Here is a 13,976-nt window from a genome sequence, read left to right on the forward strand (position 1 = left end):
TCAGAGTTGAGAGTTTGTGTGTGTTCTTTCAAATGCTCTGTAAGCCGTGAAGAGTGGACTAGCACACTGTAGCTAGCCAAAAAGATAATCTTCTAAGAAGGTGATTTACCGTTTCATAAGACTGAAATTTAGAAGGCCCCCTGAATACTTTGATTCAGAAAACAACGGTATAAAAGGGTACACCACTGGTTTCATTAGGAGAAACTGTTTGAGAGTTTTACACACGAAGGCTGGAACCACAGTTCTTTACATGAGCACATCTCAAACTCTGTGATAAAGGACCAGGTTTTTTCTAATCTGTTGCAGACTGATACTTAAGTAAAGTACAATTAAAATTCATCACAGTGCTCTAGAAAATGTAATAATAAAACAAAGACATACTGATCACGAGAAACAGCGGATAAATCTCACTTAAGGGGCATTCTACAAAATATCAGACCAGCTCTGCTCAGAAACGAGCAAAGTCTAAAAAGCCGTTACGGCCGAGAGGAGCCTGAGGAGACACGAAACTGGAATGTAAGGTGATATCCTGGATGGGATTCTGAAAGAGAAGAGGGACATTAGATAAAAACGAAGGAAATAGGAATAAAGGATGGGCTTTATTAATAATGATGTGTCTACACTGGCCCATTAATTGTGACAAACGTGCCGCATTAATGGAAGATGAGAATAATGGGGTGTGCGGCACACAGGAACGTGCTGTATGCCTTCATAAATTCTGTTTGTCTGTTCCAAAATAAAAATGCACTTAAAATTTTTTAAATATCAAAGACATACAAAGTACAACACCCCAAAATTTTAAATGATTACATCCAACAGACATAAAGTACTCTGTCAAATCTCTAAATGCTATGAAGAGTTTCTAAATTCTTGCTCTCAGTTTCTGTCCTTACCTCATTATATGCTGGTAACGAACGGTTAATGGACTGTCACGAATCCATGGACTGCACTTGGGGAAGTCTCCATTGGGTATATATAGCCAATGAGAAAAACTAGGGTAATGAATTGAGCTTTCCATAAAGCTAATTTAATTTGACTAAAGGACCATCATTTTATGTTCTGAGATTATCTCCTTTCCATATATTTAGTGGTGTGTGTGTGAGTGAGACAGACAGACAGACAGACAGAGGGGGCAGAGAGAAACAATGGAGAGAACAGGGGGGTAGTTGTCTCTGTTTGGATGTTTTTGCCTACAAATTATTGAAGAATGGTTTAAAGAATAAAGATATTTACTATTTTTCATACAAGAAGCCAGCACTTAAAGAGGTTCCAAGGTTGAGAAATTCTGGTGATGTATTTCCAACAATATTTCTTTTTTTTTTGCCACATTGTACCACCCTCTGTGTGTTGGCTTGTGCCTTAAACTGTCTTTCTTCATGGTCCCTAGATGGCTGCCACAGGTCCAGTTGTCCCATGAAGGCAATGAGGTTCAAAAAACGAAAGGATGCCAGTGTTACCTGGGCTGCAGAGTTAGAGCAGCATTCCAGTACACCGAGGTTGTGGGCTCCATCCCCAGTCAGGGCACATATAAGAATGAACCAATAAATGCATACATAAGTTGAAAAACAAATCAATGCTTCTCTCTCAAATCAATCACAAATAAATAAATAAATAGGTTGCCAGTGGTGATTTACCAAGAAATCGAAGAAGCTCAAGCTTTCGAACACTTGAGTTTCACAGGCTCCTTCCAAGACCCTGGCGAGGATCCTACCAATGCATTCACCTGGTCATATATTTCTGATCATGCATTTTTGTAAGCTGTGAAAAAGCAAAGATAATGTTGTACCTTTTTCTTAAAGAGGGCCCTTGAATTGTATAAGCTTCAAGCTCCACAACCTGGATTCTACCCTGAAGAAGGTTCTTTCTTCATTTACCTGTTTTTTTTATTTAAGGGGAAGAAAACTTTCCCAAAACTCTTGCATTGTATCTTGGTTCACAGGCCTGTGGTCAACCCACTGAGCTACACCAGCCAGGGCCTTGCATTGTATCTTATTAGCTAAAACTTAAGTCGAGGCTCACTCCTAAAGAAATCATTGACAGTGGGGTTGGGATTACATAATTGGCTTCAACTAAGATTCACCCCTTGCCGTAAGGGAGAGACTCAGTTTAACCTTAAGCCCCTGACTACTGGATACCTGAACCAGAGTCGGATTCTGAAAACGAGAGGAAGACAAGGAGTCAGTCACTTCCCTGGTTTCTACAGGGAAGAAACTGGGAACCCTGGTTCCCAGTCAGATTCTTTTACTTGTCACTTCCTATACTTGAGCAATTACCTCTCAAATATGTGAATCCTTTACTTCTTCTACAGACTCTGGAAACCTGGTGATTTCTTCAGAGTTTCTGCTAGGCGCTTGTCAACCCTCCACAATGTTCAATATGTGAGATAGGTACCCACACCTCGTTCTCTCTCTCACATCCCGGTCTTGAGAAACATTCAGGCAGATGTAGCCCCGCTAAACTTCTATTTGCATCTGGCCAGCCCCACTCGCATCCTTTAGGTTTCTAGAACAGAGCCTATTTCACTAGGCGTGGCTCCACTCTATGGTGGCAGTTGGGTAATCCACAGTGGTTCTCTCCAATCCTTCCTCTCTCCACCTGTCTATACTCTCAGTGTGGGTGAAGGGTTTAAGAGTCATATAACCTTGTGCTGTGCTCCACTATTTTAATCTAAGTTAATCAAAATTAAATAAAATTATAAAGTCAATCATACTAATCATATGTCAAGTGCTCAAATAGCTACATGTGGTTAATGGCTACAATACTGGAAAGCACAGATACAGAATATTTCCGTCTTTGTAGAAGGTTTTAGTGATTCTTTTTAAAATTTTTTTAAAGATTTTATTTATTTATCTTTAGAGAGGAAGGGAAGGAGAGAGGGAGAGAAATATCAACGTATAGTTGCCCCTTGTGGGTCCCCTGCTGGGAACTGGCCTGCAACCCGGGCATGTGCCCTGACTGGGAATAGAACTGCGATCGTCTGGTTCACAGGCCTGTGCTCAATCCACTGAGCCACACCAGCCAGGGCAGGTTTTAGTGATTCTTGAACACCTATCTTAAAGTTTAGGCATGGTGGTTCATCTCAGAACCTTCCGTATCTGAGACTTATCATACCTTAAATCCTCAAGCAAAACCTAGTCAACCATTACCTATACATCTAAAAATTTGAAATGTATTCATATATTTAAATATGATTTTCCCATTAATTTCATTTCATGCACAATAATTGTTATATTCTTAAAACTGTAAATATTTACTGTCAGTTTGCTTCAGCTTACATTCAATTAATGCAGCATCACTTGTCTCAGGAAGCATACTTTCTTTCATATTACTTGATGGTGCTTATAATTATTGAGTTTGCATTTTTTGAAATTGTTACATTTTAAGTCCAAGTCACAAAAATGAAATAGTAGCTTAAAGGTTAATGAAGTGTAAATAAATGTAGTAAACAATAATACAAACATTATCATTGAGAACAGCATAAATACAAAAAGCCAGCAGAAATTCAGAGCAAATATAGAACGTAAGTCTCTCCATACAGAGATAAATGAATCTGAGTAATTCTGAGTTTCCACAAGTAACCAAAGATGAAAAGTGTGACAGAAAATCCCATGAGTTTTTGCAACTAAATGTTACTCACCCGTCAATCTACTCTTCTCTAGTTCTCAGTGTCTTGTGTACTTCGAAATGGTGTCAAGTAGTAGCATGAATCCTCTGTATAAGAATCATATTCAAACCAATGATCACGACCACTCAGACAAGCCAGCCTCTGCTCTATCCCCAAACAAGCAGAAAATAATGCTCTCCAACACAAAAGCGACAAAATTTGCTGCTAGATGGAAACAATGACTATCACTCATTCTTGTGAGTCTTATTAAAAGTAGGTACATGTTGTGGTATTGCTGAACAATAGTTGCAAAGCAAATGATAAGAATCGTATTCAGAGAGAAGACAGAAAAAGCTATTGGCAAAAATCCTTGCGCAAATGACTCTACTGTAGACCTTAATAATCATGGCATACTACGGGGAAAAGCAGCTGCCATCAGTTGTGCACAATAGTACTTCACAGTAGGAGGAAATCACTCTGAATACCAGCTCTTAGCATATTATGATATAACGTGTGCGTGAGAAGTTCTGGATGACTTTTTGTTTTCCTTATGCCTGAAAATTCATGCTAATCGTTCCCTTGGTTACCAAAGTTCTGTGAGTCATAATTTTAATAGGCAAACATATGCTGATACCTGCACTGACCAGGCAGGTATGCAATAAAAAGGATATTCAAATAGAAGAGGCTGTACCTGAATGCCAATCCATATTTATTCAAAGAGAACGGCAGGCAGTACACGCATGCACCCTACATACATCTGTTGGTTCTGTTTCTCTAGAGAATGCAGACTAGTTACAAACTCTTTGGTGACTTCTGCAAAGGCAGATCCCATGCCCTGGGGTACAGCATTTGTCCAGGTCTGGAAGTGACAGGAGCCAGAACTCTCCGGCACATGGGTACTTGGCCTGGGGGCAGGATGGCAGCAAGAGGACTGAGCCAGCACTCCCAGTGATAGGCTAGTAAGACGCAGAGAACGGGACCGTGTGGGACACAGCAGAGTTGGGTGGCTTTCCTCGTGGCTAAGGGTTCAGCATGTGGTACCCAAGAAAATCTCAGGAAGAGTGAAAGGTGTGTCTGAAATTGACTTGAATCTAGCTTCAGGCATAAATTATCTAGATTTTTAATGCTGAGGGTAAAATATCCGGATTTCTTCAGGAGATTAAAAAATTGGCTCAATTGCAAGGACCTTAAATTTTCACTAACTGTTGATGATTCTTCAGACATCTGGAAGATAAATTAATGATATATTATTTAGCATATTTTAAATCATATTCAAAAGTTACAAGAGTGAATCAAGTACTTCCAGAGTCTTCTATAACCAAAGAATGAATTAAGAATTTGTTTATCCTCTCTCCTAAACCCAACCTGTTCAGACTTCAGTGTTTAAGTGTGGTATGCTACAGCCTTGGTATCTGATGGAGCCCTAAAAATAGCTTCTACTTCTGCATAACAGACAGCCCCAAATCTTAGTGGCTTAAAACAACAACAATCATTTATGTGTTTACAGTGCGGCAATTTGGATAGGGCGTGGTTGGGACAGCTTATCTCTGGGCCATTGGGCTGGGACTGCTTGCCCAGAGGCTAGACTATCTGAGAGTGGCCTTAGTCACACGGCTGGCAGTAGGTTCTGGCTGTTGGCTGGAAACACAGCCAGTGCACTTCGGTTCTCCTCCACACGGCCAGCTTGAACTTTGCAGAGAATGACGGCTAGGTTCCAAGAAGGAGCATTTCAAAGGGGTTAAACCAGAAGTTACAAGGCTTCCTGAGGCCTAGGGCCACAAGAAGACTGCTGTGCAAAGAAAGTCCTAGGCCAGCCCAGACTGAGTCTGGCAGGCAGGATTCCAAGATGCCTCTTTTGATCTTTGCCCACAGCATTGCTCCCATGATGCTGCTGCCGCATAGTAAAGAGAATTCATTACATGGCAAAAGGGATTTGTGGATTAATATTATTGGTTAAAATTTACTAAATAAGATTACTAATCAATTCACCTGAAGATAGCATTATTATCCTGGTGGGACTGGCCTTTAAAAGCAGAGAGTTTTCTGGTAGCAGAAGGGACAGTCAGAAAGATTGAAAGCCTGAGAGAGATTCAATGAGAGGGACGTTCTCCACTGCTGAGGTGGGGGGACGTGCCAAGACCTGAGCATGACCTCTAGGAGCTAAGAGTGGTCCCTGGACAATAGCTAGCAAGATAATGGGGACCTCAGTCCTACAACCAAAAGGAAATGAATTCTGCCAACAGTCCAAGGGGGCTTCGAAATGAATCTTTCTTTGGCAGAACATCTAGATAAAAGGCCATGCCTTGATTTCAACTTTGTGAGACCCTGAGCAGAGGACCAGCTAAAATGCACTGGACTATTGACACAAGAAGACTCTGAGACAATAAATACGTGTTATTTTTTCAAGCTGCAGTTTGTGGTGCTTTGTTACACAGCAAGTGAAAACTAGCCCATGGGAGATAGAGGATGGCATAGCCTGCGTCTCCTGGCGAGAGAGTAGCGAAGGCGTATTGCAGATGGCCGTGGGGTGGGGGATGTTGTTGTGTGGAAATATGGGGCCCATATCAGTCCAAACAATAGCTTGAATTATCCAAAAGAAAAATTGACACCTGCTGCTACTCTCAGCAACTTAACATTGTGAGTTTCCCTTTTCTAACTACATAGAAATAAATAGTAACAAACCAATGTGAACTACAGCTCAAGTTATCCATTATCATGCTGCCTTAGTCAAAATTGTACACGACATCATTCCCCTTAAAAATCTACAATGACCATCATAAATTTTGAATATTACTTTTTATTAATGAACAATATTTTAAAATTTTTCACCTAAAATTTCCATGGTCATCTTTTTACAAACTGATTTGAATCTTAACTGCATTGTAGTCAAGAATTGTGGTTCTAATTATTATTTTTTTTTGAAGATTTCATTTATTTAGTTTTAGAGAGGGGAAAGGAGGGATAAAGAGAGGGAGAGAAACATCAGTGCATGAGAGATACATTGATCCGTTGCCTCTTAAACCTGCCCCTAAAACCTGGCCTGCAACCAAGGCATGTGCCCTGACTGGGAATTGAACCAGCAACCTTCAGTTCACACGCTGGCACTCAATCCACTGAGCCACATCAGCCAGGGTCCAATTTTTTAAAATGTATTATGACTTGAATTGTGGATCACTATAGTCAAATTTCATAACGTTCTGCATGGCATGAGAAGAGTGTGCATCCTCCAATTGTTTTATGGGGTTCTATATATGTCATTAGATTGAGCTTATCTTATTCAAAATTTATTTATCTTTACTGATATTTTCATCCATTTGATCTGTTCATTACTGGGCGAGTGGGCTATATTTCCCATTATGATGAGGGATATCTACTTCTCTTTGTAGTTCTATCAATTTTTGATTCATATATTTTGAAGTTATATTATTGAGGACATTCAAATTCAGAATTATTACAAACAGCTTCTGGTCAACTTGTATATATGGTATTATATATACATATGCATGCATACATACATTTATAAATATACACACATACATATATGTGCTTGTGGTAGCCAGCTTCCAAAATCACCCCTACTATCCCTGGCTCCATATTCACACCGTGTGTATTCCTTCTGCATTGTGCCTGGCTGGGTCTGTGTGACCAACAGACTCGAACAGAAGTTGTGCTATGTCACTTATAAAATGAAGTTGTAAAAGAATATGGTTTCCATTTTGGGTGTTGTCTTGTGCTTGCTCTTCCTTTCCTTCTCATCACAGCCTCCCCGGGGAGCGCTCTGCCTTGCACTATCACTGCCTTGCGCTATCAGCCAAATGGAGAGGCCCATGTGATGCAGAACTGAAGCCTCTCAGCAGTTACTGAGACCTGCCAGCAACCGTGAGAGTGAGCTTGGGAGGGGATTCTCCTGTCTTGAAATGACTGCAACCTCATGAGAGACCCTGGTGTGGAATCACCCAGCTAAGCCACTCCTCAACCCCTAATCCCATCTTTAATGAAACAGGGGAACACTAAAATTCTAAACGACCACCATAAAGAATACTCGCCAACCTCTTTCCAGTCGATGAGAAACAGTGGTGAGCCTTGGACCTCAGGTATCTGTATTTCTGAGAAGAGGGGACAGTTCCAAACAGTCTTTGATTAAAGCACCAAAACCAAGGGGCAGGGTGAGACCATGGGAGAAGCAGTAGGTCCCCCCGGACAGGCACCAATTTTGCACTGTTAAGTGGTAGGGGTGAGGACAGCTGAAGGAGAGGCCATGATAACAGTAATTCATGTTGTCCATAACCCGGTCTGATAGCTGACAGAGAGTTGAAGGGGCTTTCCAGAGGTGGTTTAAAGGATTTTACTGTGAGTACACCACGCTCACCTCCAGAAAAGTACATGAACCCTTAGGAAAGAGGAAGTGTAGTTGTGGGAAGCTAGAGACGGTCCCACTTCACTCTTCACTTTCTCCCCTCACAAATCTCCCCCTGTTGACATCAGAAATAAAGCAGCTCAGACCCTCTGCATATATTCTTCAGAAAGAAAGGAAAGAATAGCCCTGGCTGGTGTAGCTCAGCGGACTGAGCACCGGTCTGAGAACCAAAGCATCCCTGGTTTGATTCCCAGGGAGGGCACATGCCTAGGTTGCAGGCCAGGTCCCCAGTATGGGTTGTGCTGGAGGCAACCACACATTGATGTTTCACTCCCTCTCTTTCTTCCTCCCTTCCCCGTCTCTCGAAAATAAATAAATAAAATCTTTTTTAAAAAAAGAAAGAAAACAGTAAAGAAATGCAATCAAGCTTCAGATAAAGAATAAGTACAAAAAAGGACTTACCCAAGGAAACAGGAAGGGTTCAGAAAACACTCGGGGTAGAAGGCAAGCCAGCAGAGCCCTGGGAAATAGCACTTTAACAGGAATCTAAAAACATTACCAAAACAATACCACGTAAGAAATGAAGGTGGAGAAAACCACCAAACCACTTAAAGGACATAAATTACAGGCTTTTTTTTTCTTGAAGAGATGGAATGGGGCAATGATATAAAAAATATTACAGATGATAGATACGGAAGTCAAAACGGATCTAAGAGACTCATCATTGCGAACTGCTCTGACACACAATTTGGAAATTGGTAACACCCGAAGAATAGAATCAAACAAATGCATTTTCATACTTCTCCCCAAAATGATAGAAGAAAAAATATTTCAAAATAAAGATTTGAATCTTCTGGACAAAAAGCCATATGGACCGGGAAGAAACTAGAAAATTTGCCCGAAACCAAGACATATCCTAATGACAGAAAGAGGACCCAGAGAAAAGCAAAAGTTACCTACAAAGCGAAAAGGAGAAGTTACACACAACAGAGTAAAATCAGATGGTCCTCAGACTTTGCCACATACACCAAAAATCACCTATTCCAGAAGACAGAGAACAATGCTTAAGAGAGTTCACAAGGAAGTGTGACCTAAAAATTTACATCCAGCAGATGTTCTCTTCATATAAAAAGACCAAAAAAAAAAAAAAAAAAGACACTCTCCAGGATGAGAGAATTCAAACAAAACATCTTCTGTGAGCTCTTATTGAAAAAGAAAACAAAACTCTTTGAAGATGAAACCCAGCCCAGAGAAGGGCAGAATCAAAACAATGGATTCAGAAAAGCAAGGGGCCCTGGCAGAACGACTGGGTGAGGAGACTCTGGTGACCAACTCCCCGGGCTCCAATCACATCTCTGTGTGACCTCAGACAAGTCCTTTGAGTTCTCTGCACCTAAGCTTCCTCCTTGTAAAATGAGGACAATAGTAGAACTTAAGATTTTCTAAGACTTCATTTGACTCACATGTGTAATGTGCCTAGAACCGTACCTGGTGCAGAAAAAGAGCTATGAGCTATACATGTATAATAGTATATTATTTTAGAAATAAGTCTGAACAACCATGAGATGTTGCTACAAATCAGAACATTGGGTACCTCACTGAATTGCTGGGAAGGTTAGAAACCTTGATGGCTTCCCAGTCATCACCTAAAATACTGCGACAAGGCTGATCTAGTGAGGATGGTCTACTTCGGCACCTGAGGACCAGATGCTGCACTTTATGACCCCAACACCCAACACAGACACTGTTGGCCACCACTAGCACTGCCGCCCCTGGTGCTCCTAAAAGTTGGTCTTGCTGCAATGGCCATGAGAAAGTGTACCTGTGGGAGGGCCTCGATCACATGTTCGCAACCAAGGTGCAAGGAACACTGGGAAGTGAGTGTCTGCTCTTGCAGCTTTGTGGTGTCAGGTAGACTCTGTCTCCTACCCTGAGTCATGTAGAGGAGAATTTCCCATGCACGGTAAGAGGACTCAGATGCTGGGCAACTTAAAAGAATGACATACCTCCTCTACCGTAAAATAAGGCAATCTTAAATTAAGAGTATGAGCCTCTGCACAAAACACCACAGTGCAAACACTCTGCAACTGTGGACAAGTTACTTCAATTTTATGAGCTTTGGTTTCATCTGTAAATGGAGATAATAATAGTACCACTCTCACAGGTGCTATTGTGAGGGTTAAATGAGTTAATTCATTAAATGAGTTCATTCAAATGCTCAGTAAAGGTTAGATATTGAAGTCGTTTTTCTCACATTCCGCTCCTTCTCCGCTCAATATCAGTATATATATTTCTCTACACACTTATAATCCAAGAGGTGCTCTCACCTAAAAAAATTAAATCATCCTATGCAGACAAAAATGTACTCATCTCATCTTTAAAGTCTCAAAACTTAAACAGTCACTACATCCAGCTTTAAGTCCAGATATCTGAGAGATGTCTGTTTCTCTTTTGTTCTGGCACAGCTCTTATTGGTAGTCTGTTGTATGTAGATGAATATTTAAAGTTAACATACCCCATATGTAACTGTGGGGGGAAGGGAGAAGAAAGGAGAAATTGGAGAACATAAGTGTATCTACAACATGACACAGCAGAGAAAACACATGTTGCTGAAATTGTACTTATTTCTGCAATGCTCTATGACCTGTTTTTCCACCACCTGGTTCATGGTCCCTTGGCTTTTCACCAGCATCTCAGCTAACTGGATGTTTTTACACGATGAAGTGAACCAAACCTTCATTTCTGCGGGACCTGAGCCTTTAATGATCCGGTTTCTGCTGACTTACTGTAGTATTCCACGACATTCTTACCATTGGCAGCGGCTGTGGCAGTGGAGGAGGCACCCTGGTGGTTCCCTGGAGTCCCAACCATCTTCCTTGTCCCCCTCACTGTGAGCTCTGTTGCCCCATTGAGTTCTCTGGAAGTGATAGACACCTGTGGTGTTAAGGGGCAGAAGCAGAACTGAGCAGACCTGAGCAGTGTGCGAGGCTGGCAAAGCCTCAGGCAGCCTGGTGCGAGGTCTGGAGGGACCACTGCCCATTGTGGGCTATCCCGGGAAGGGTCTGACCCTGGGAGAGGCAGCTCATTGTAGCTGAAAAGGAACTGATAGCTGGAAGCAGCCTGCCAACAGAACCTCCAGTAGCTGGGCGGCCAGTCCGTCCTTCAAGGGGATCTGGGTGACTCGCCTCCCTGTGTTCCACAAGCAGCAGTCCCATTTCCCCCTCGGTAGTGGGCACAGTCACCCCATCTACATGGTAACCCCTCTTTCTTTGCTCACTCAGTGGCATGTGGAAACCTCACCTTCCAATCCACTGGAACCACAGCTGTGTCTGCTGGAAGGAGCACTCTTCCCGTGGGCATGAAGCAAAGCACAGAACTTTGAAGATACACACTAAAAATTTTGCAAGTGGGCCATACAGCATAATGGTCAGAGGTGCCTCCTCCATCCATCCGCTTTGTCATTTGGAGCATACAGTACTGAGTTTTAGGAAGACAGACTGATATGCTCATACCAGAGAAAAACTGTTAGTCAAATTGTGGCAAATTGAATTGTATTTTAAATGCATTTGGGGAGCTCATAAAGTTAAGGAAATTGTTCAGCAGAAGGAAAATTATTTATATTAATCAAATAGTCACTTTTTCACCCTCTAATGTCCTTTTCCCAGCTGCTTTCCACCTCCATGAAAATTAATATGTTTTATTCATTACCTTGTTTGATGTTGAGTTTTAAAAGTAATACACACTGGCATTCTTACCCACAGTTTAATATCCCAAACTGTTTCCTGGAAAGAGTGGTTTCTTATTCCTAATGAGATAACTAGGTTTATGAAGTTATCCCAGCAGGAGGCTACAGAAATGTGAATGTAAAACCTTCCCATTAATGAATGAGAAAAGTTAAATAAATGTCTCTGGGAAAGAGCCCTGAGCACTTAGTCTGATTAAGAAAAATTCACAGCAGTCTGAAGAGTTGAGTGGAGACGGGTGCGTGACTGCAAGTGAACACCATGGAAGACAGAATCTTTTAAGACTTTGGAAGTAAGATGACTTCATGTTCTTTAAGTCATTGTAATTTGATTTTGATTTTATTAAAAGTGTCTGGTTCTAACAGACTCTTTGAAGTCCTCTTAATTTTACCAAGACTTTGTAACTTCTGCTTTCGCGGTGCTCTGTAGTATTGTTCATTACTTAACATTTTCTGTGCATTATACCAAGGGATTGTAAAACACTGTCCTCCCCCCAAGGGAGCACACAGTCTCTTGGAGACACAGAAAAGGAGAAAACGGTAGTGGTCAAGCCCTGGCCAGGTAGCTCAGTTGGTTAGAGCACAACCTCGACACGTCAAGGTTGTGGGATCCATCTCCGGTCAGGGCACGCGTAAGAGACAATCAATGAATGCAAAAATACATGGAAGAGAAACTGATGTTTCTCTCTCTCTCTTTCTCCCTCTCCCCCCTCTCAAATCAATAAATTTAAAAATATATAAAAATAAATATAAAAAGATCGTAGTGCCTTAATAGATGTCTGCACAAAATTGCCTGACAGAGAGCCGCCCAGGGCAGTCAGGAAAGTGGCCCGTGAACATGTCACTTAAGCCAAGATGTAAACCTATATAGGAATTAGCGAGAACAAGCTTCTGTTGCTCCTTATTGATCTTTCTCTCGTGGAATGGTCTGTCAGTTTGTCCTGTGGGAAGATAAGGATTTAGCCTCCTTTCACCTCCTCCACATGCATTGCCACTCCCCTGAGAGAGCCACAGCATAATTTTGGTTACATCAACTTCATCGGTTATGTTACAGTTACAATGTTAATGCTATTTACAGTTGAGTCATTTGGCGTATCATGATAACTGTTCCTTTCTTTCCTTATTAGATGTCATTTTCCTTTCATTTGTTTGGTTCTAAGCCGCAGATTCTGAGTCTCTAAATCTCTACTTCAAGTTTTTTGATATATCAGCCTTTATATTGGTTTATCTTCTTCGTCTGTCTTGGAGGCTTACGACCAGCTCCAGGTTCAAACTGGCAGCCCTTTGTACTGGCGCCGGCAGCATGGACTGCAGCGGGCATAGGTCGGGGTTTCTCCTCACTGTCCTGCTAAGGATGGCCCTTCCTCCCTCCCGGCCTTCTGGGCCTGTTCTCCTCTCCCTTAATTCACTCCCTCCTGTTGGGAGGCATAACTCCTGATACCTCAAGAAAGGCTGTATGGGAAGTAAAATTGTTGAGACCTCTCATGTTTGGAGATAGGATTGGAGAGGGAAAGACAGATCACAAAGGAGCATGAGGACTCTTTGGGGTGAGAGGGACGTATTCATTATCTTGATCGTAGAAGTGATTTCATAGTTGCATACACATGGCAAAACTCCTCAAATTGTGTGTACTGTATTGTATGTCAATTGTATCCCAATTAAGCTGCAAGAAAATAAAGAGAAGAGAAAAAGCTATGCCTATAAAATTCAAAAGTGTATTAGTTCATGTTGTTAGTGAGTTTGTGGAGAAGCCGGTAGTTTCACACAGTGCTGGTGGGAATGCAAATGCTACACCCCCTAGCGAGGGGAATTCAACAATATCTAGCCAAGCTACAAACTACTTAACCTTTGGCCCAGCAATTCCACTTCTAATTAGAATCCATACCAAACACACACTGGCAGAAATACAAAACTCTTTGTGGAAGCACTATTGGCAATAGCCAAATATCTAAATGTCCATCAACAGACTATTGATGAATTGTGGTTCAGCTACATACTGAAGCACTACTCCGTTGAAAAGAGGTAAAGGCAATATACTGCCTGGGAGTGATCTTCAGGGTGTATTGGCAAGTGAAGATATCAAGTTATGAAATGTGGAGGATATTTGTGCTTTTTTTCCTCTGGAAATGTTCTATAGCTTGATCTGGGTGGTAGCTACGTGGGGTGTATAAATATTTAAAATTTCACTGAGTTACACATTACCACATGTACATTAAATCTAAAAAGAAGTAAATATGAGTAAATTGAATAAAGAGTGAGAGAAGAGGAAATGG

The 13,976-nt window shown here is 41.5% G+C and overlaps 1 protein-coding gene across 1 annotated transcript in view; it reads right to left on the bottom strand.

Moving 5' to 3' along the window:
• Positions 1-13,278: 13,278 nt before the first annotated feature.
• The window catches only part of FBXO34 (F-box protein 34), a 170,748-nt gene continuing 170,050 nt past the window's right edge, over positions 13,279-13,976 (bottom strand). Inside the window, exon 6 of the transcript XR_005083992.2 lies at positions 13,279-13,366. The gene's annotated coding sequence lies outside the window, so the exon portion shown is untranslated. The remainder of the gene's footprint in view (positions 13,367-13,976) is intronic.

This window comes from Artibeus jamaicensis, unplaced genomic scaffold, assembly GCF_021234435.1.
Source record: "Artibeus jamaicensis isolate MK-2021 breed Jamaican fruit bat unplaced genomic scaffold, CSHL_Jam_final contig_548, whole genome shotgun sequence".
Taxonomy (NCBI): domain Eukaryota; kingdom Metazoa; phylum Chordata; class Mammalia; order Chiroptera; family Phyllostomidae; genus Artibeus; species Artibeus jamaicensis.